The 20,366-nt window shown below is 37.4% G+C and overlaps 1 long non-coding RNA gene across 1 annotated transcript; it reads right to left on the reverse strand.

Annotated features, from left to right (window-relative positions):
- Positions 1-5,068: 5,068 nt before the first annotated feature.
- LOC120096611 (uncharacterized) lies at positions 5,069-19,996 on the reverse strand. The gene is made up of 3 exons (XR_005493266.2): positions 19,804-19,996; positions 15,945-16,121; positions 5,069-6,162 (listed from the first exon to the last, which is right to left on the reverse strand). It is a non-coding gene; the product is annotated as an uncharacterized LOC120096611 (long non-coding RNA).
- Positions 19,997-20,366: the final 370 nt, after the last annotated feature.

Genomic DNA, 20,366 nt, shown 5'->3' on the forward strand with positions numbered 1-20,366 from the left:
ATCCACCAAGATAGTGTCTCAATTCTGAACATCTGTATATATATATTCTCAAATTCAATGAAAATGAAGGCATAACTATGGAACAAAAAGAAATAAACACCTCCAAAAAACTCGAGCCTTAAGGCAATCAGTTAAAAACAAAAAGAGCAATATAAAGAGTCAATGAATTAAAGTTGAGAACAAACAAATTGATTTTTTGATTTGAAACAACAAATCAAAGAGCAGGTTCTTTAAGAAAAATCAAAAGATAGACAAACCTTTAGCCAAACTAAATAAAAAGCACACAGAAAGTATCCAAATTGACAATATCAGAAATAAAAAGGCAGACATAAAAACAGAAACTGAAGAAATTAAAAAAATCTCAGGGTCACAATTCGGAAATCCTATATTCCACATTTCTGGAATATTTTAACAAAATGGATGATGTTCTAGGCAGGTACCACTTATCAAAGTTAAATAATGATCAGGTAAACTAAAAAATGCCATAATCCTCAAAAATAGAGGAAACTTTAAAAATCTTCCAAAAAAAAAAAAAAAAAAAAAAAAACAGCAGCAGCAGCATGAAGCCCAGGGCCAGATGTTTTTTAGTGCAGAACTCTACCGGACTTTCAATAAATAGATAATATGAATACTCCTCAAACTATTTCACAAAATAGAAATAGAAGGAACATTGTCATATTCATTTGATCAAGCTACAGTCACCCTGACTTCTAAGCCACAGAAAAGTACATAAGAAAGACAACTTCAGACCAATTTCTGTTATGAACACTGATGTGAAAATACTCAGTAAAATTCTTACAACCTGAGTCCAGGAAAACATCAAAAATATCATTTACCTTAATCAGTTAGGGGTCATTCTAGGGATTCCAGGAATGGTTCAACATATTAAAATGCCTCAGCATAATCCATCATATTTTAAACTCAAGGAAAAAAATCACATGATAATTTTATTAGATGCTGAAACATGAGTTGATCCAATACAACACCCCTTAATTTTGAAAGTCTTGGAGAGATCAGGGATATAAGACGCATTCCTAAACATAATTAAAGCAATATACAGCAAGCCAATAGCCACCACAAAATTAAATAGTGTCCCACTAAAATGAAGGACAAGACAAGGCTTCTGTTTTCTCCCTTTCTGTTCAATATACTACTTGAAGTTCTGGCTAAAGCAATAAGGCAACAAAGAAGATTAAGGGGATGTGAATTACAAAGGAAGAAGTCAAGGTATCACTATTTGCAGATGATATGATAGTACACATAGGCAACCACCAAGATTCTAACATAAAACTTCTGCAGCTGATAAAACACTTCAGCAAAGTAGCTGGATTTAAATTCACTGAAAGAAGGCAGCAGCTCTCCATTATCCAAATGATAAATGGACAGAGAAAGAAACTAAAAAAAATAGTGGGGTTGGGGATTTAGCTCAGTGGTAGAGCGCTTGCCTAGCAAGCGCAAGGCCCTGGGTTCGGTCCCGAGCTCCGAAAAAAAGAAAAAAAAATAGTATCTTCACAATAGCCATGAGCAATATAAAACATCTTGGTGTAACTCTAACCAAGCAAATGAAACATTTTTATGACAAGAACGTCAAGCCCCTAGAGAAAGAAATTGAAGAAGAGATCAGAAAATGGAATGATCTCCCATGCTCATGGATAGGTAGAATTACCATAGAAAAATGGCCATCTTACCAAAAGCAATCTACAGAGTCAATGCAATCAAGCTTCCAATAGAATAGTTTACAGACCTTGAAAGAACAATCATCAAACTTCCAACAATTTTTTTACAGATTTTGAAAGAGCAATTGTCAATAAAAGAGAAAAAAAGAAAAACAATAACAACAACAAAAGACCCCAGGGTGGCCAAAATGATCAGAAAAAATAAAAAATATATCTAGAGCAATCACCGTCCCTGACCTGAAAGCTGTACTACAGAGTGATGGTGATACTGCATGGTGTTGGGACAGAAACAAACAGGTTGATAAAGGGATTCAAATCAAAGAGACAAAAATAAATCCACATACCTATGGACACTTAAGTTTCGAGAAAAATTCTAGATCATATAACAAAAAAAGAAAGCATTTTCAACAAATGGTGCTGCTCTAACTGGATGTGCACATGTAGAAGAAAACAAATAGGTCTATATTTATCACTGTGTAAAATATACAAACCTCAACCTAAAACCTGATACATTGAATCTCATAGAAGAGAAAGCAGGAATTAACCTTGAACATATTAATATAAAACACAATTTCATGAACACCTATGGCTTAGGCACTAAGTTCACAAATTGATAAATATGACCTCTTGGAACTCGAACGCTCATATATTGTCTGTAAGACAAAACAGCAGCCTACAGATTTGGTAAAGCTCTTCACTAACTCTACATCTAACTCATCTGACAAACGTCTAGTATCCAAAATATATGAAAAACTTGAGAATTCAGACTGAAACCAATCAAATAACCCAATTAAAATTGGGTACAGTGCAAAACAGACAATTCTCAACTAAGGAAATTCAATGACTGAGAAGCACTTAAATGCTCAAATCCTTACATATCAGATAAATACAAGTGAAAATGACCTTAATAGTCCACTTTATACCAACTAGAATGGATAAGATCAAAAACTCAAGTGATAGCACATTTTGGCCAGGAATGCTCCTCCATTTCTGGCAGAATTTCAAAGATTATAAAATCACTCTGGAAATCAATCTGTTGATTCCTCAGAAAACCTGAAATAGTTCAACCTAAACATCTAGCTATTCCACTCCTAACCATATACTCAAAAGAGGCTCCATCATGCCCAAAGGGCAGGTGCTTTACTATGTTCATAATAGCTTTTTTTCATAATAGGAACAACCCAGATGTCCTGCAAAATAAGAATGAGTACAGAAAATAAGGTTCAATTACATTATAGAATAGTCTTCTGCTATTAAAGTCAATGTCATCATGAAGTCTGTAGGCAAAAGTGTGGAACTAAAAGATATAATCCTGTATGAGGTAACCTAGACCCAAAAGGACTTGCAAGGTATCTACTGACAAAAGGATATTAGTCAAAATGTACAGAATATCCCTGATACACTCCAGAGACCCAAAGAAGTTAAACAAGAAGGAAGGTCCAAGCACAGATATTTGGATCACACATAGAAGGGAGAACAAAACAGTCATAGGAGGCAGAGGGAGGGAGGGAAGTAGACAGTAGAAGGAAGGTACAGGGACATGAGGAGGAGGGTTTGTTGGTGGTAGAATCAGGTGTGAGGAGAAAGTCAGATGGCCAGGAGAATGAATGGAAATCTGCAACAACTGGGGACTTTGGGTCAGGAGAATCTTTAAGAAGTCACAGAGACCCAAGATGGGGAGGCTCCCAGGGGTCAATATGCCTAAGAGTGGGAGCATGAAATCTAAAGAGGCCACTTCTTTTAGCCAGGCAGGATCCCAGTGGATGGATAAGAACACCAACACCTCCCCCCATACAAAACTTTTAACCCATAACTTATCATGTCTAAAAGAAATGCAGGGACAAAATTGTAGCAGAAACTGAAGGAATGTCAAAGCATAAAGCTGCCCAACTTGAAATACATCCTATAGACAAACACCAATCCTTGACATTATTATTGATATCCTGTTATGCTTACAGACAGGAGCCTACCATAATTGTTCTCTGAAAGGCTCTACCTAGCAGCTGACTGAAACAGAAGTAGTTACCCACTGCTAAACATTGGACTGAGGTCACAGATTCTTATTAAAGAGTTGAGGGAAGGATGGAAGGTCCTACAGTGGATGGGAACACCACAGGAATTCCAACGAAATCAATAAACCTGAACCTCTTGCAATCAACCAGAGAACACATACGAGATTTGAATGAGGCCCCAAACACACAGTCTACATTGGATCCCCAACACCTGGAACAGAGGCTCTGTCTAAGGCTGTAGCCTGACTGTGGTTATCCATTCCACAAGAGAGATGTCTTTCCTGGTCTCACTGAGAGTGAATGTGAGTACCCTGGCAGAGACTTGATGTGGCAGGGTTGGGGGACACACAGGATGCCAAACGCTTTTAGAGGAGATGATGAAAGGGGATCGGTGAGGGTTTCTATGAGGGGCTGCTGGGAGGGAGGTAGAGTTTGATGTAAATAAGTATATAAATAACCAACTAGAATGCACTATAAATGTGCAGAAATTGTTTAAAAGCATATTGAATAAATTAAAATATGAAACTAAATTTAAGCATATTCTCTTTTGGGAAGGTGTGTCTCTTCCCCTTTGCAGAAGATAGAACTTGGGATTTCTTGCCCAGTTTCTTAAGATTCCTCTGATTCCATCACTCATGGTATGTACCTGGTGGATCTGGACTTGGCACTCCATTTAAGATTAGAGAACATAGAGGATATAAAAATAAACTCTATGGTATCTGTATAACTTTTAGATGATGAAGAGGAGGGCATTGGAACTGTATAGAATGGACTGGACTCAGGCATAAGGCTGAAGAAATAGATGTTAATATATTTGCTCAGCTGTTTCTCTTTATATAAGCTCACTGCCCTCTGAGTCTCACAGCAGTAGTATTGGGGTGCTACAACTTTGTGCTGTATGTGTATTTCATGGTATTAAGCAACAATTATAATTTAATGTGAAATAAAGTACAATGTACTTAATCATAATTAATTGACCTATTTTGTCTGAAACACAAATGAGACAGAACAAGACATTTAAAAATCAGCATTTCATTCTACTTGATATATTTTTAATCAGTAAGTTTCCAATAGACATTGTTATAGATTGACAATTTGAGGTAATGGAAAGGACAACTTCTCTTGCCTTCCTGTTTACTCTATCAGTATAAATGTATTACTTTACCTTAAATATGTTGTTATTATTACTTTTGATCACATATCAACTACTAAATTATTTGAAAGCATGAAATTTTCTCCTTAGTTAAGTTTTTCAGTTTGGTCTATTTCTAAAGTTATTGTATCTGTACTGAATAGTAACTAAAACAGTGTTTTAAAACATTACTTGGAATTAAAGAAAAGAAAGGTCTAAGAAAAAACACAACATAAAAACCAATGTAGGCACTATTTTCTAAACAGGATTTTGAATATAATAGCTAGAAACAAGGAGTTTGAGAGAAAAAAGGGAGAAAGAGCACACTAGATTAACAGTCCTGTGGTAAAACTAAGTTCTTTCCTGAATATTCTTTTTTGTTACAAACCTCATTCATCATCTAAAAGAATTACTTCCTTAGAATTCAAAAATAATTCTAATAATAACAATGTAGATTCATAAACTGGTATTCACTTTCTTATCCTCAAATACTGCTGGAAACAGCAGTATGTAATTTCATAATAGTACTGTCCTTCATTATTTAAATTTCAGGATGATTAATTATGGCACAAAACATAAAAGTAATTTTATTATTATCATACTCAATCTGTGATTGAAACAAGTGAAAGAAATTACTTGGGTGCACATTGTCTGGACATTTTTCAACTATTGAATAGTAATTTCTAAATGAAGCAAAAGAAAAATTGTAGTTACAGAACATAAGACAGAAGAGGAGTGAAAGTCTGCTCAGTGGCTGCTAAGATACCACAGTGATCAATTTCTAGAAAACAACTTCTTTTTTGCTTCAAATACACACAAGTATTTGTTTAACCCCTTTCAACTCATTTACATTTAAAAATATAAGGCAAAAACAAACAAGTAACACTGTTGGATAATTGTAAGTTGGTGACAAGCCAACCCAGAATAAAATGCATATAACCAAAATATATTCTGAAATATATTCACTGCTACTAGTACATGTAAATTGGTAAATCCTTATATCTTACACTGGTTATAGAAGATGATCTTCATTTGATCTGTGCACAACAAATTTTTCAGCTTCCCTTAATTGCTTAGGTAAGTACTTTATTGAAGTAATATATTCTATTTTGAAATTTTTATTTTATTAAACTACTATTAGTGTATCTATCCATACTTTTATTGGAACATCCTTATTTAGTACCAGTTTCAAATATTGAATAAAATAACACTCCATTTTTTTAACCTTTTATTGCTGTGCAGAGATACCATGGAAAGGGGGTGTTTGTTGTCTTTCTCAACATGGATTGATGATCTTGCTTTCACATAGAACACAGGAGCAACAGCTTGGGATGGCACCACCCTAAAGAGAACAGACAATTCCCACTTATCATTAATTAAGGATATGTCCTACAACCAGATCATTTTTAGGTCTTCTCTATTGGACATCCCACCTTTCACATAACACCAGTGTGTTTAAATTGACATAAAACTAGTCAGCCCATAGAAGAAGCTTCAATTAGTAGTGTATGTAAACTGGGTCCCTCAGTCACAATGTACAGTAATGGAAGCTTCTTATGGGACAGGCCCTCATTCATGTTTCTACTTTTTTGGTAGGTTTTCACTGCTCTACATAGTGTTTCACTGTACAGATGGATTTTTGTTATATATACTTTTGACCACTTTTAACAAAAACTAGCTAAAAACTCGAATGACAAAGTTTGACAAAGTTTGACAAAGGAGCTAAAACCATCCAGTAGAAAAAGATAGCATTTTCAACAAATGCTGATGGTTCAACTAGAGGTCAGCATATAGAGGAAAGCAAATTGATCCATCCTTATCACCCTGTACAAATCTTAAATCCAAGTGGATCAAGGACCTTCACATCAAACCAGATACACTCAAATTAATAGAAGAATTAGTGGGAAAGAGACTCAAACACATGGACACCTGGGAGAAATTTGCTGAACAGAACACCAATGACTTATGTTATAAGATCAAGAATAGACAAATGGGATCTCATAAAATTGCAAAGCTTCTGTAAGGCAAACGGCATTGTCATTAGGACAAAATGGCAACCAACAGACTGGGAAAAGATCTTTACCAATCTATATCTGATTGAGGGCTAATATCCAAAATATACAAAGAACACAAGAAATTAGACACCAGAGAATCAAATAACCCTATTAAAATGTGATACAGAGATAGCCAAAGAATTCTCAGCTGAGGAATATTGAATGGCTAAAGAAATGTTCATCATTCTTAGTCATCAGGGAAATGCGAATCAAAACAACCTGAGATTCCACCTCCCACCAGTTGGAATGGCTAAGATCAAAAACTCATGTGACAACAGATGCCTGTGAGGATGTGGGGAAAGACAACACTCTTTCATTGTTGGTGGGATTGCAAGCTGTTAAAACCACTCTGGAAATCAATCTCAACTTTCTTCACGAAATTGGCCATTGTATTACCTGAAGACCAAGCAATACTTCTTCTGGGCATATACCCAAATGATGCTCCAACATAAAACAAAGACACATGTTCTACTATGCTCATAGCAGTCCTATTTATAATAGCCAGAAGCTTGAAAGACCCCAGATGCCCTTCAACAGAGGAATGGATACAGAAAATGTGGTACATCTACACAATGGAGTACTACTCAGCTATCAAAAACAATGACTTAATGAAATTCATATGCAAATGGATGGAACTAGAAAATATCATCCTGACTGAGATACTTCATTCACAATAAAACACACATGGCATTCACTCACTGATGAGTGGCTATTAGCCCAAAACCTTGAATTACCAAGTACACAATCCACAGACTACATGAAGATTAAGAAAAAAGGATGACCAGAGTGCAGATGCTTCAGTAATTCTTAAAAGGGGGAACAAAAATATTCATAGGGAGAGATATGGAGACAAATTTTTGAGCAGAGGCTAAAAGAATGGCCATTCAGAGCCAGCCCTATGTGGATATACAGCACATAATACATACATACATACATACATACATACATACATACATACATACACACACATAACCACCAAACCTAGACAATATTCATGAAGCCAAGAAGTGCATGCTGACATGAGCCTGATATAGCTGTCCCCTGAGAGGCTCAGCCAAAGTGTGACAAATACAAAGGCAAATGCTAATAGCAAACCATTGACCTGAGAACAGGATCCCCATTAGAGGCATTAGAGAAAAGATTGAAGGAGCTAAAGGGACTTGCAACCCCATAAGAACAACAATACCAATGAACCAGAGCTCCCAGGGAATAAATCATCATGGACAAACTCACACTCCAGCTACATATGTAGCAGAGACCAGCCTTGTTGGCCTCCAATTGGAGGAGAAGCCCATGGTCCTACCAAGGCTGCCCCACCCCACCAGTGTCAGTATAGGAGGCAGGAAAGTGGGTGGTTTGGGAGGGAGAATACCCTCATAGAAGAAGGAGGATGGAGGATGGGATAGGGGGTTTATGGACAGGAAACCAGGAAAAGGAATAACATTTGAAATATAAATAAAAATAACTAAATATAAAATAAATAAAATAAAATCTAAATTAAAAATATCCAATAAAAATGGAAAAAAGGAAAACATTAAAGGCCACTACTATGCAGATCTAGAATAAAAATAAACTTTTAATCTGAATGGTTCACTCCTTCTTTAAAAGGGGAACAAGAATACCCTTGGCAGGGAAGAGAGAGGCAAAGATTAAAACAGAGACTGAAGGAACACCCATTCAGAGTCTGCCCCACATGTGGCCCATGCATATACAGCCATTCAATTAGACAAGATGGATGAAGCAAAGAAGTGCAGACCGACAGGAGCCAGATGTAGATCGCTCCTGAGAGACACAGCCAGAATACAGCAAATACAGAGGCGAATACCAGCAGCAAACCACTGAACTGAGAATAGGACCCCCGTTGAAGGAATCAGAGAAAGAACTGGAAGAGCTTGAAGGGGCTCGAGACCCCATATGTACAACAATGCCAAGCAACCAGAGCTTCCAGGGACTAAGCCACTACCTAAAGACTATACATGGACTGACCCTGGACTCTGACCTCATAGGTAGCAATGAATATCCTAGTAAGAGCACCAGTGGAAGGGGAAGCCCTGGGTCCTGCTAAGACTGAACCCCCAGTGAACTAGACTGTTGGGGGGAGGGGGAAAATGGGGGGAGGGTGGGGAGGGGAACACCGATAAGAAAGGGGAGGGTGAGGGGGATGTTTGCCCGGAAACTGGGAAAGGGAATAACACTCGAAATGTATATAAGAAATACTCAAGTTAATAATAATAAAAAAAAAGTAAAAAAAATAAACTTTTAATTTTTAGTATAAAAAATAATGGCATTCTCTAGTCTGTTTTTTTTACTATTGGGTCTGGAGGATATTAGTGGTAAAGGTGAAAATAAAAAGATGCCTTGACTGTATTATTATAATCAGAATCTTTCTTTTTCATCCGTGCATTACTTGTTACAGTCGGACAAATTACCAAGGATTGCAAGTGAGAGGGCAGATATATATTTTAAGAACAAAGAATACAAGGGCATTTTAATTTTACTTAATTTGTATTGAAGCTCCCATCTACTTATGCTAGTTATCATAGAATCTTTGTATTTATTCTTATTCCAAATTCTAACAGCTCATCTAAAGTAACCATTGTAACTCATACACTTTCTGGCAAAGGAAGAAAAGACAGAGAAGCAAAGCGGTTTGATCACTTGGCTAGTCCCTGGAAAAATCTTAATTTTTTCTTTTAAATCTATTGATTTTAGTTTTTATAAAATGCAATACTTAATAAGCAAGGGTGAAAATATGCCTGTATTTTTTTGTGCTTTAAATATGTACCCCTCTAATCTTCAAATGATCTATTTCAGATCAGTGCAACAAAATATGGAGCTGACTTATCTTAAATAATCTTCATTCCTGTCACACATTTGTTTATATATTTTTGCTTTCCCATGAGATAATATTTTATTAATTATCGGGGAATTTTGTACAAGGCACCTTGATCACACTTATTTCTAATTTTACATTAATAAGTTACAGAAATCACTCAAATATAGCAGAATATTCATTAAAGTAAAATATTTTCATCTAATTTTAAACTAATCTTAGCATAATTTACTTGATTGTAGACATCCCTAAATGAAGTATGAAGTTACAATGTGATTAAAAAATGGATGAGGTAATGACCATATCACTAGATTAATACATCCTTTATCCTATACCTGTATAATTTAAAATATTTTATTATACTTATTTATTTATGTGTATGTGTTTTCTTGTGTGGAGATCAGAAAACAACCTACTGTCATAGGCTTTCCCTTTCTACCATGTGAGGTTTGGGCATCAATTTTCATCTGTATTGATTCTGTGTTTCTTTACTTACTGAAGCATCTGGCTGGTTCTTGTACAATTTTGGACAAAAATCCATATTCCATTGTTTTAAATTTAAAGTTTACATTGCTTTAATGTTAATTATATTCACCTGCTGTGGCATGGAACGCTAGAATTTAGCTATCTTAATCTGTAATATTGTACTTTTTTAACCTGCCTGTCACCTTCCTCCACTTGCAGACATTCTTCTCAGTCTTTAGCAATCACTGTTCTTTCTGTCACTGTATATTTAAGTATGAAGAACACAAGGACATTTTAAATTTACTAAATATGTAATGAAGTTGCTTCTTTTGATAATTTTTATAAAGCCCACAGTTTAGGTTCTAATGATATATTTTTATTATGTTTTTATTTTCACAATTATATCTAATATCCTCACAGACTACAGGATGTCATTAAGAACAGTATATATTGCATAATTGTGAGTATATTATGCTACATTTATTTGTTTATTCTTTCAATGCTAATTTTAGTCTTTTGCCAAGCTGTTGTAAAAAATGGTGCCATGAATATGAAACAAAAATAAACTTGTCCGGTGAAGGAAACATTATGTAAAGCAGCTAAAACATACAGTATAATAACAGAATAAAGCGGGCTGGAGAGATGGCTTAGTGATTAAGAACACCCGACTGTTCTTCCAGAGGTCATGAGTTCAATTCCCAGAACCACATGGTGGCTCACAACCATCTGTAAAGAGATCCGATGCCCCCTTCTGGTGTATCTGAAGACAGCTACAGTGTACTTATATATAAAAAATAAAATAAATCTTTAAAAAAAATAGAATAAAGCAACGTCTACATATAACATGTAATTAGTATCCAGTGTGTAAGGAGCTCATATTAGTAACAAAAGCATTAAAAATAATAACAATCAAATTTTTACTAAATATCTATGGAAACATTTTGCAATAACACATGTAAGTGATCAGCTTATGTGTGTGAACATCCTATATTTCTAATCAATAATGAAATGTAAAATGAAACCTGTGGAGATTAGCTACTGAAAAAAAGTGCCTTCCATCCAAGCTTGATATCTTGAATCATGCACACAAACACACCTTGGCATACAATAGCTGTAAAGAAATGGTATGCTGTATGATGAAATACCAGTGACAACAATAATCAGTGCTTATTTGAATATAGAGGGAAAAATCCCTAATCGTTATTTAAATAGTTTCAGACCTTTCAGGGAACTTTATGGAAATTTTTGAATGAACAAACTAACAAAACCTAAAAGGAGAACTAAGTTAAGGTCTAGCCAGAGTAGGACGCTCAGAAAATGAGTGGAAAGTCAATCAAGCAGTAATGATAACTTTTTTGAATAATGTCCACATCTTGTTCTTTTACTAAAACATTGACATCAAAACCAATCTGTATGATTTTATGTGGGTGAAATATCTCCCATCCATCTTGCTATGCATTTGTATGTCTATGTTTAATGCTAAACATTTTATCTTAAAGCCTAACATATTCTGCTCATATTATCTATTATCTTTAAAGCTTATAGTGACTCTAATACAATTGCACATGAAATGGGGATATTGTCATTTAAAGATAATATTGCAATGGAATAATTGGCAGAGTATCACTAAAACTCTAAATAAAGGCAATGTTTAATTACAAGTACAAACTCCCAGAAGCTTTCTCAGAAAGCAAAATTATGGTGGCCACTGAACAAGGACACTCATGAGAGTCATCTTTCTCTTAAAATCCAGGACTGTGCTCTTGCATACTAATTAAATAATGACAGTTTCATTTAAAAAATACAGACTTACCATGCCACTTGCCCCAAGAATACATTTTATTATAAGGAGAAATATGGACTGTTATTCTGCTTCAGGAGATAAAAGCAATTTAATTGGAATCTCTCTGGAAACTAGAGCATCAACAGACTACTCATCTGTAGCATCCATGATGATTGTATTCTAGTAAACTATTTGATATTGTCAATAATATATATAATATTTTACATAATAAGTCTATTCCATGGGTGTTGTGATTGCATCTCTCTGATTGTTGCTGAAAAGTATCTGGCACTTTTATAAAAATTCACTCACTAACACATAATTAGAAAGAGACCAAAATAAAAGAGAAGGAAGTTTTATATTGGCTGCTATGTAGAACTTGTCTGTATTTCATTATAAAACATTCCTGTGAGATTAAAAGATGCCATGAGACTTCCTGAGCTTTTGAAATCAGTTTTCTCAGTTCACATATGCCTTAACCAAACATAGAATGTTGCCTAATGATGTTAATGGGAATTTATTGTATCTAATTAAAGACAGATGTAGATCTAAATTTTAAGAAATTGAAAACAGCTGTAATTCCTTGCAAGTCTCATAATTTTTCTTTTTTTGCACACATCAGGTTCCTAGAGAGCCCCCATGAGCCTAACACAGATGCACATTAATTACCCATATCCTAATGACGAGGGTTTCAGTATAACTGCTGAACCATTCATTACACATCCCTCTCAACTTCACATTGCCCCAGAGACATGTACAAGAAACACACCACTTGGCAACATTAATTGAACCCTATTAGCTCATAAAATTTATGAAAAGTTTGACTATTAATAAAATAAACTTCTTTCATTTAGTCCACTGAATACACATTGTAAAAATAATAATTTTTCTAGTGTTATACATTGAACATTAGTCAATGTATCTGTCAAAGATGATTAATTATCAGAAATATATCAACAAGATTAACCTAGTGATTCAACGAATCAGGCTAATTTTCCATTTTTGGAGTACTGTCATATTGGTAGTTCACTATATAAGCAAATCTACATAGAAGTATAAAAAACTAAGAAAATACTTTCATAAGTTCAGAAATAATGATTCACTTTCACAGTATTCAATGTTTAGTATTTTAGGTTATAACTATTTTTTTTAACTGGGGTAATTGCCATAGAATTGTGGGGCCATTCTTGTGTGTCCAGTACATTTTATCTAATAATTCTATAACCATTACTGTGAGGGATATTCCAAGGACAATTGTTTGGATTCATATTGTAAAAGATTGGATTATCAAATCATTTTTAATTTAGGTCTTGTTAATCAACATCATTTTTCTCATATGTATTTTATTAAAACATATTCCTTTCTTATGCAATATATCATTTTATAGTTTTTCCTCCTTTAATTCCTTTGAATTCCTCTCCCACTTTTCTTCCATCTCTGAATTCACTCATCGATTTTTGTCTGTAATTAGAAAACACTAAGCCTAAAAGAGTTAATACCCAAAAATGAAAAAATAAAATACAATATGATAAAATAGAAACAAGGATATTGAAGTTGTTCATGGAAGCCTAATAAGAGCAGGCACAGGTGTCAAAGACTCATACAGTTGCACAGTAAGGAGTCTCATAAAAATACTAAGCTGAATACGATCATACACACACACACACACACACACACACACACACACACACACTCTCACACACACACACAGGGTGTCAGGGAGTAGGTTGATGCCATTATGCAGGTGAAGTCAGGTACAAGATAGAATGCTGCCTATCATTGGATGAGAAGGAAGGATGGGCTGGAGAAAAGTTTTAGAAAGGAGAGAAGGGGTCAAAGTGAGGAGGAAGGAGCTGGGATAACATGGTAGAAGATATTTAGGTTCTTCTCTGTGCATAGATATAAGTTGTTAAGACAAATTTTAAGGGATGGGTGTGTACAGGATTTTGTGCTTTCTAGATGAGCAAATTATAACTTATCAATTGTATCAGAGGTTATTGTATGATATGTTCTTCCTATGGTGACTTACTTGAGTTCAAGAGATTATATGGTGGTGGGACTCACTGGGCCTCTACAGAACTGTGATGCATATGTCTGGCATGGTAACAACCTGCCCTGGGAACTAGATAGGTAGAGAGATTCCTGTAGTGCTCAGAAAGTAGCTGTCAGCAGTGTGAGATGGGATGGATCTCAGTGGGTGAGTCACCTTGCTTAATGGGATGAAAATATCCCACAGATATCCTGTGGTCCTACTGTGCCAGTACTAGTGTGGTACAGAAACTATTTTTTTTTTTACCACAAGAGCAGGGATGGGTTTCTTCTTATGCGCTGAGCCTTACATCACGTAAGACATGAATTTGCTACTTTTACAAGTTTTGTGCATTGATGCACTAGCCTATTTTTCAAAAAGGTGTCAATATTTTTTCCTTCCCACAAAATAGAGTCTAGTAGTAGGTGTGAAGGTTTCATGTAGTCAGCAACTGGAATGTTTTGTGTTCTATGGGTTGTATGGTGTTGTTGTCAACAATTGAACCTTTGCTGTTAGTTTGCAGAGCGCTACCCTTTACTTTACCAACAGTATGTGTTATTTGAGAATTTTCATGGACCCCTGTTGCCAACAACTCAATTGAATATAAGGTTGCCCACCACTGGAGGCCTTTTCTGGAAAAAAGTTATGGTCTGTTGAGACTCGATATCCCCAATTACTAGGAGTCCTTAAAAGGATCACCTTCATAGATTACAAGAAATTTAATCTGCACCAGATTTCCATGACACATTTAAGTTTCTACCCCAATTCTTTTTTTTTTTTTTTTGGTTCTTTTTTTCGGAGCTGGGGACCGAACCTAGGGCCTTGCGCTTCCTAGGCAAGCGCTCTACCACTGAGCTAAATCCCCAACCCCTCTACCCCAAATCTTACAGTCACTGTCCACACTCTCTTTACCCCATCTTCCCAACCACCAGCCTAACCCTTTCCTTTCTAATATGACCCAAACCATTAAAATCTATTTATTTTCCCCTCCAGAAATACTCTGTGTCTCCTCTTTATCTAACTTCTCAGGGTCTATGGATTATAGCTTTGCTATCATTTACTTAAAGGCTAATATCCTGTATAAGTGATTCAATTCAATATTTATATTTTTAGGTCTGGGTTAGGTTACTCAAGATGATTTTTTCATCCATCCTATTTTTTTTTCTTAACAACTGAGGATTTCAATACCACATTTTTCTTGTCCATTCTTCTGTCAAGAAACATCTAGATTGTTTTCAGTTTCTGGATATTAGAAATAAATCTACAAGGGATATATTTGAGCAAGTGATCTTTGGCTAAGATGAAGTGTTCTTTGGTATATGCCACTATTGATATAGTTTTGTCTTGATGTAGATTGATTCCAAACTTTCTGAGGAACCACCATATTGATTTTCATTGTGGTTATTTAAGGATGCACTCCCACCAACAATAGAGGATATTCTTTTGTTCTAAATCCTCACAAACATGAGCTATTGTGCCATTGATCCTTTTTAGTCTGCAAGGTGTAAGATTGTCCACCCAACCTCTACCAGCAAGGAAGACACGAAAAGCAGAGATCTTCTTCAAGCAGTTGATTCAGGAACCTTGTACAAGCTTCTTCTCTCTTCCCCGGGAACACCCTGCATCGGCTTAAATACCCAATTCTGACCAACCTCAATGTGCCACGCGGGTCATGCAGACAGGCTGTCACTATGCGGAAGCTAGCAGGCCAGGCAGGCATAGCCAAATAAGGACTTGTATACTACAAGGAGCGCTCACTGTCGGGAGGGTGGAAGGCGGAAACCAGCACCATCTTTGAGGCACAGCATGTCGCAGCTCCCTACAGTTCCCCCCTTTTGTTTAATTGATTAGACAGGCAAAGGCACCACTGAGTGTGGCGACCTCCCCTCCCCCCCCGTCTTAGGATCATCCCTTCGTTAAACCCGTCTTAGGGCACCTCATCGCCCACAAGGTTCCATACCTTAGGTAGAAGGGAAGTTGCCCGTCACTGGGTAGGATCACTCACACATACTCAGGGGCAAGGTGCAACTAGGTTTTCTGAATGACCGCAAACCAGGCTTGAGGGGATTGTCCTGCTTCAGTGGCTGCAAATGCCTCTATCACCATAGCTGCTTGCCACCTCTGAACAGACCTCATTCTACAGAGACACCACAGGGTTATTAGGCAGACTAAGATCAACAATCCTGCAAAGGCTCCCATACCCGCCCACTCCTTCAGGTGATTCATAGCAGCAGCAATCCTCGATGACAGTCCTGTAGCCAGGCCAGCAACCACTCGCATGGAATTCACAGTTACGATGGCAACTCGCAGCTGATCCATCAAGGAATCGAATTCTCCCATCTAATTACCAAAAAGATAGCTAGATAATCGTTTAGAGAGGTTGGCTGCACAGGTAAAATTTTCATATTGGATACTGGCCACGCTCAAGGCTGCAAACTTCCATTGACAGGCAAATTGTGCAAGCTGTCATAGGGTTTCAATCTGTTCCTTGGGAGTTCTGCCATGGCTTATTTCCCCTTTTTTGTTTAATTATGTATTCCTTCAAAGTACAATGTGTTCGTTTAACAATACCTTGGGGATTATAAGGCAGGCCATGGCTCAACTGTATATCTATTTGTTTGTAAAAGAATTTGAAGGACTGGGCAGTGTATGCCGGGCCATTATCAGTCTTTAAGTGTTGGGGCTTTCCCCAAGCAGCCCAGGCTTCTAGGCAGTGTCCAATAGTGCTGCGTGCTTTTTCCCTACTCATAGGGGTAGCATAGATGACACCTGAACAGGTATCCACAGAAACATGAATGTATTTTAAGGTCCCAAATCCAGATATGTGAGTTATGTCCATTTGCCAAATCTTCAAAGCAGTAAGCCCCTGGGATTAACCCCCACATTAGGGGGATGATGGAAAGTCACACACTGTTGGCAGTCTAAAACTATCTGTTTAGCATCAGCTCTAGACAAATGAAATTTCTGTTGTAAAGTTTTTGTAGGCACATGAAATTGTTGATGAAACTGTCTGGCCAAATCAAGAGAGGAGCTCAAGAAAATACATTCTGTCCTGGTCCATCGGTCTATAATATCATTTCCTTCACTTAAAGGACCAGGTAGGCCAGTATGAGCTCTGATATGTTGGATAAAAAACTTTTGATCTCTTCCCCAGATCAACTCCTGAAGTTCTCTCAATAACTGGCATACCATACTGTTTGTTTTAATAGGGCCAGGCACTTTTAGTATCTTGACTGTATTAACAACATACGATGAATCAGAGAGCAGATTAAAGGCAAAAGAACAATTTTTAAACACTACTAGCACAATCTTGAGTTCAATTACTTGTGGAGAGCCAGGTTGATATTGGCATAAAATTGGCTCTTGATGGTCAATCATATAGGCTCCACAAATGGTTTTTGATCCGTCTGTGAAAATACTTGGGCCCCCCTGGAGGGGAACACAGGAGGCAAAAACTACGGGATGTTCCTTAAAAAATGATAGCAAAAGGTATTTTGGATAATGATTATCTAATTCTCCATGAAATCCACATCGTAATATAGCCCAATCATCCACTGTGCCACACAGAATTTTTATCTGTTGACTTCTGTACGGCACTACAGGAGGTAGTCTCCAGGTGAGGCTGGAGACACCCCAAAGAATTGAATGCTCTGTTGGACTCCAGTCAAGGCCAATTCAGCAACAGTTGAGGGATAAAATTCTCTTGATTTGGCTGGAGAAGTCTTGGGGTATACCCAAAGCAGAGGTCCATCCTGCCACACCAATCCTGTGGGCTGCATGTAAGTGGCTAGAATGCACAATATAATGTCAGCACCCTCTTTCCATCGATGTAAACTTGCATTCTGTTTTCAACTTTCCTTAATGCTTCTCCGCCTCCTTAGTCAATTGTCTAGGAGAATCCAAGGCTGAATCCCCAGCCAAGATATTATATAGTGGTCTTAAATCATTATTTGGCAATTTTAAATAGCATCTAATCCAATTAATATCTCCCAATAATTTTTGAAAATCATTGAGCATCTTAAGATTATTTTCCTCAATTCAACCTTCTGGGGGATAATAGTATAAGGGTTTATCTTTGCTCCTAATTACGTTACTAGACTGCCCTTTTATACCTTCTCAGGGGCAATAAACAGTCTCTTACCTTCTAACAACTTAACTAAATTTCCATATATTAAATCCAAAATATCTTCATTCTTTGTAGTTAAAAGGATATCAACCATAAAGTGGATGCATCTCAGTGAGAAAAGCTCTCCAGTCCAAATACTGTCCTGGACTGAGGCACACTTGCACCAGGTTGGTCCAATCATTAGGAGTCATGCAAAATCTGTGCAGAGCCTCTATCTGAGCAATGGTAAAGGAGGCAGTGATACCATATGTTCTCTACTGAAATAGAGAGGCTCATGATATCCTAGTTGATTAGCATCCACATAGACAGGATAGGGCGAATGCAGCTCATTACGAACTGCTCTTCACACTTCCGGGCAGAAGGTCACGCCCAGTTTTCCTGGGCCTGGAGTGATACGCCCATAGGGAGGGGGAGCCGTGGGCTCCATCCCTTCCTCATTCCTATTCTTACCCTGTTCTTTTCGCTCCTTCCTCTTTTGGCTTCTGAGTCTCTGTCTTTTAAGCTGATCTATAAGTTCTTGTAATTCTTCCTCATTATCACTCTCTTCCCCTGAGGACTCTTCAGAGTCCCCTTTGTGATCTTTCCTTTTCTTTTGTCTCTTTACTTCTCTAGCTTCCTGCTCTCTTTATCTTCTATTTTCTTTCTCTTTTTCAGTCTCTCTGTTCATATCTTCTGTATCTTCCTCTACAGCTACTAGATGCTGTCCACTTATGTGTACACTTCAACTTTACTTTCTCTGCAACTTACACTAACTCTCAGCAACTTAGCTTAATCCTTCCATTTTCTGTAACTTTCTCTTTATATCTTTTTTTATTTTTTTTATTTTTTTTAACCTTAGCCAGATTGGTGGGGCATTTTCCAGCCCTTCAGAGACCCACCCTTGGAACCTGGCGGTAGACCTGGGTGTTAGATGTCAAGTGGTTGACAAAAGAATTGTAACCAGTTCACCTGGGACTTTCAGGACCTCAGTAGCAGCCCTTTATCAAACTGTCTCAGTGGGCTAAAGGCCCATGGAAAAGAAAACATTTATCCTGACCTTGGCCACAGCCTCCAGTTGGAGTAAGCTGAAGAGCCGATGCCAAGACTTTCTCCTCTTATCATCCTAGAGTAAAGCCTGTTCTGTCTGGCAAAACAAAGTTACTCACAGTCTGCTGCATACTGTTTCTGAAACTACTTCAGGAGCTCCCCTGCCCCCAAACCTGAGGCATTTTGACCATAGGGGCAGGAACTGGCTGCTGAGGGGATAGAATCAAAGATACTCTCCATGTCAATGATGACCAATAGGGAAGGTTACTCAATGTTGGAGATCAACTCCTCTCTTGGAATAAGGCCAGCAGATAAGGCAATGGCATCACACTCACTAAGAAATTTCTCTATAGGGCTTCTTTTCATCCTAAGCCTTTTTCTTTCAAACAGCTCTTGAAGAGCCAGAAAAATTGGGTGAGACTGAGAAGTCCCCACGTTCGCTGCAGCGGCTCCGTGGCTAGTTTCACTCCTCCCTACTGTTCGGGCCACAAGCAGGAGCACAGATAAAACACTATGCTTCAAAAAATAACATTGGCTATCAACCAACACACCGCCACTAGAGCAGGGTCCATAAACTTAGACTTTACACTCACTCCACAACCGGAGACCTTATCGCCGCTTACTACCACGGACTTGTATTGTGTCCCACGTTACCTGGGGAACTTACACTCGCTCTGCCCTGACTTCAAGAAGTTATGATCTCGGAGAGAGTTGGTTTCCTTTACGGTGGATTTGTTGTTCGTTTCCCATATGGGCCACCAGTTGTCATGCCCAACCTCGACCAGCAAGGGAGACACGACTAGCAGAGATCTTCTTCAAGCAGTATATTCAGGAACCTTGTACAAGCTTCTTCTCTCTTTCCCGGGAACGGCCTACATTGGCTTAAATACCAAACGCTGACCAACCTCAATGTGCCACGTGGGTCATGCAGACAGGCTGTCACTATGTGGAAGCTAGCAGGCCAGACAGGCATAGCCAAAAAAGGACTTGTATACTACAAGGAGAGCTCACTGTTGGGAGGGTGGAAGGCAGAAACCAGCGTCATCTTTGAGGCGTGGCACGTTGTAGCTCCCTACGTAAGATAGATGCTCAAATCAATTTTGTTTTGCATTTACTTGATGGTTAAGAATGTTGAACATTTCTTTAAATGTTTCTCAACCATTTGAGATTTATTTATTGAGATTCCAGTTTATATCTGTTCCTCATTTTTAATAATTGAATTATTTGGGT

Source organism: Rattus norvegicus, chromosome 14, assembly GCF_036323735.1.
Source record: "Rattus norvegicus strain BN/NHsdMcwi chromosome 14, GRCr8, whole genome shotgun sequence".
In the NCBI taxonomy this organism is placed as follows: domain Eukaryota; kingdom Metazoa; phylum Chordata; class Mammalia; order Rodentia; family Muridae; genus Rattus; species Rattus norvegicus.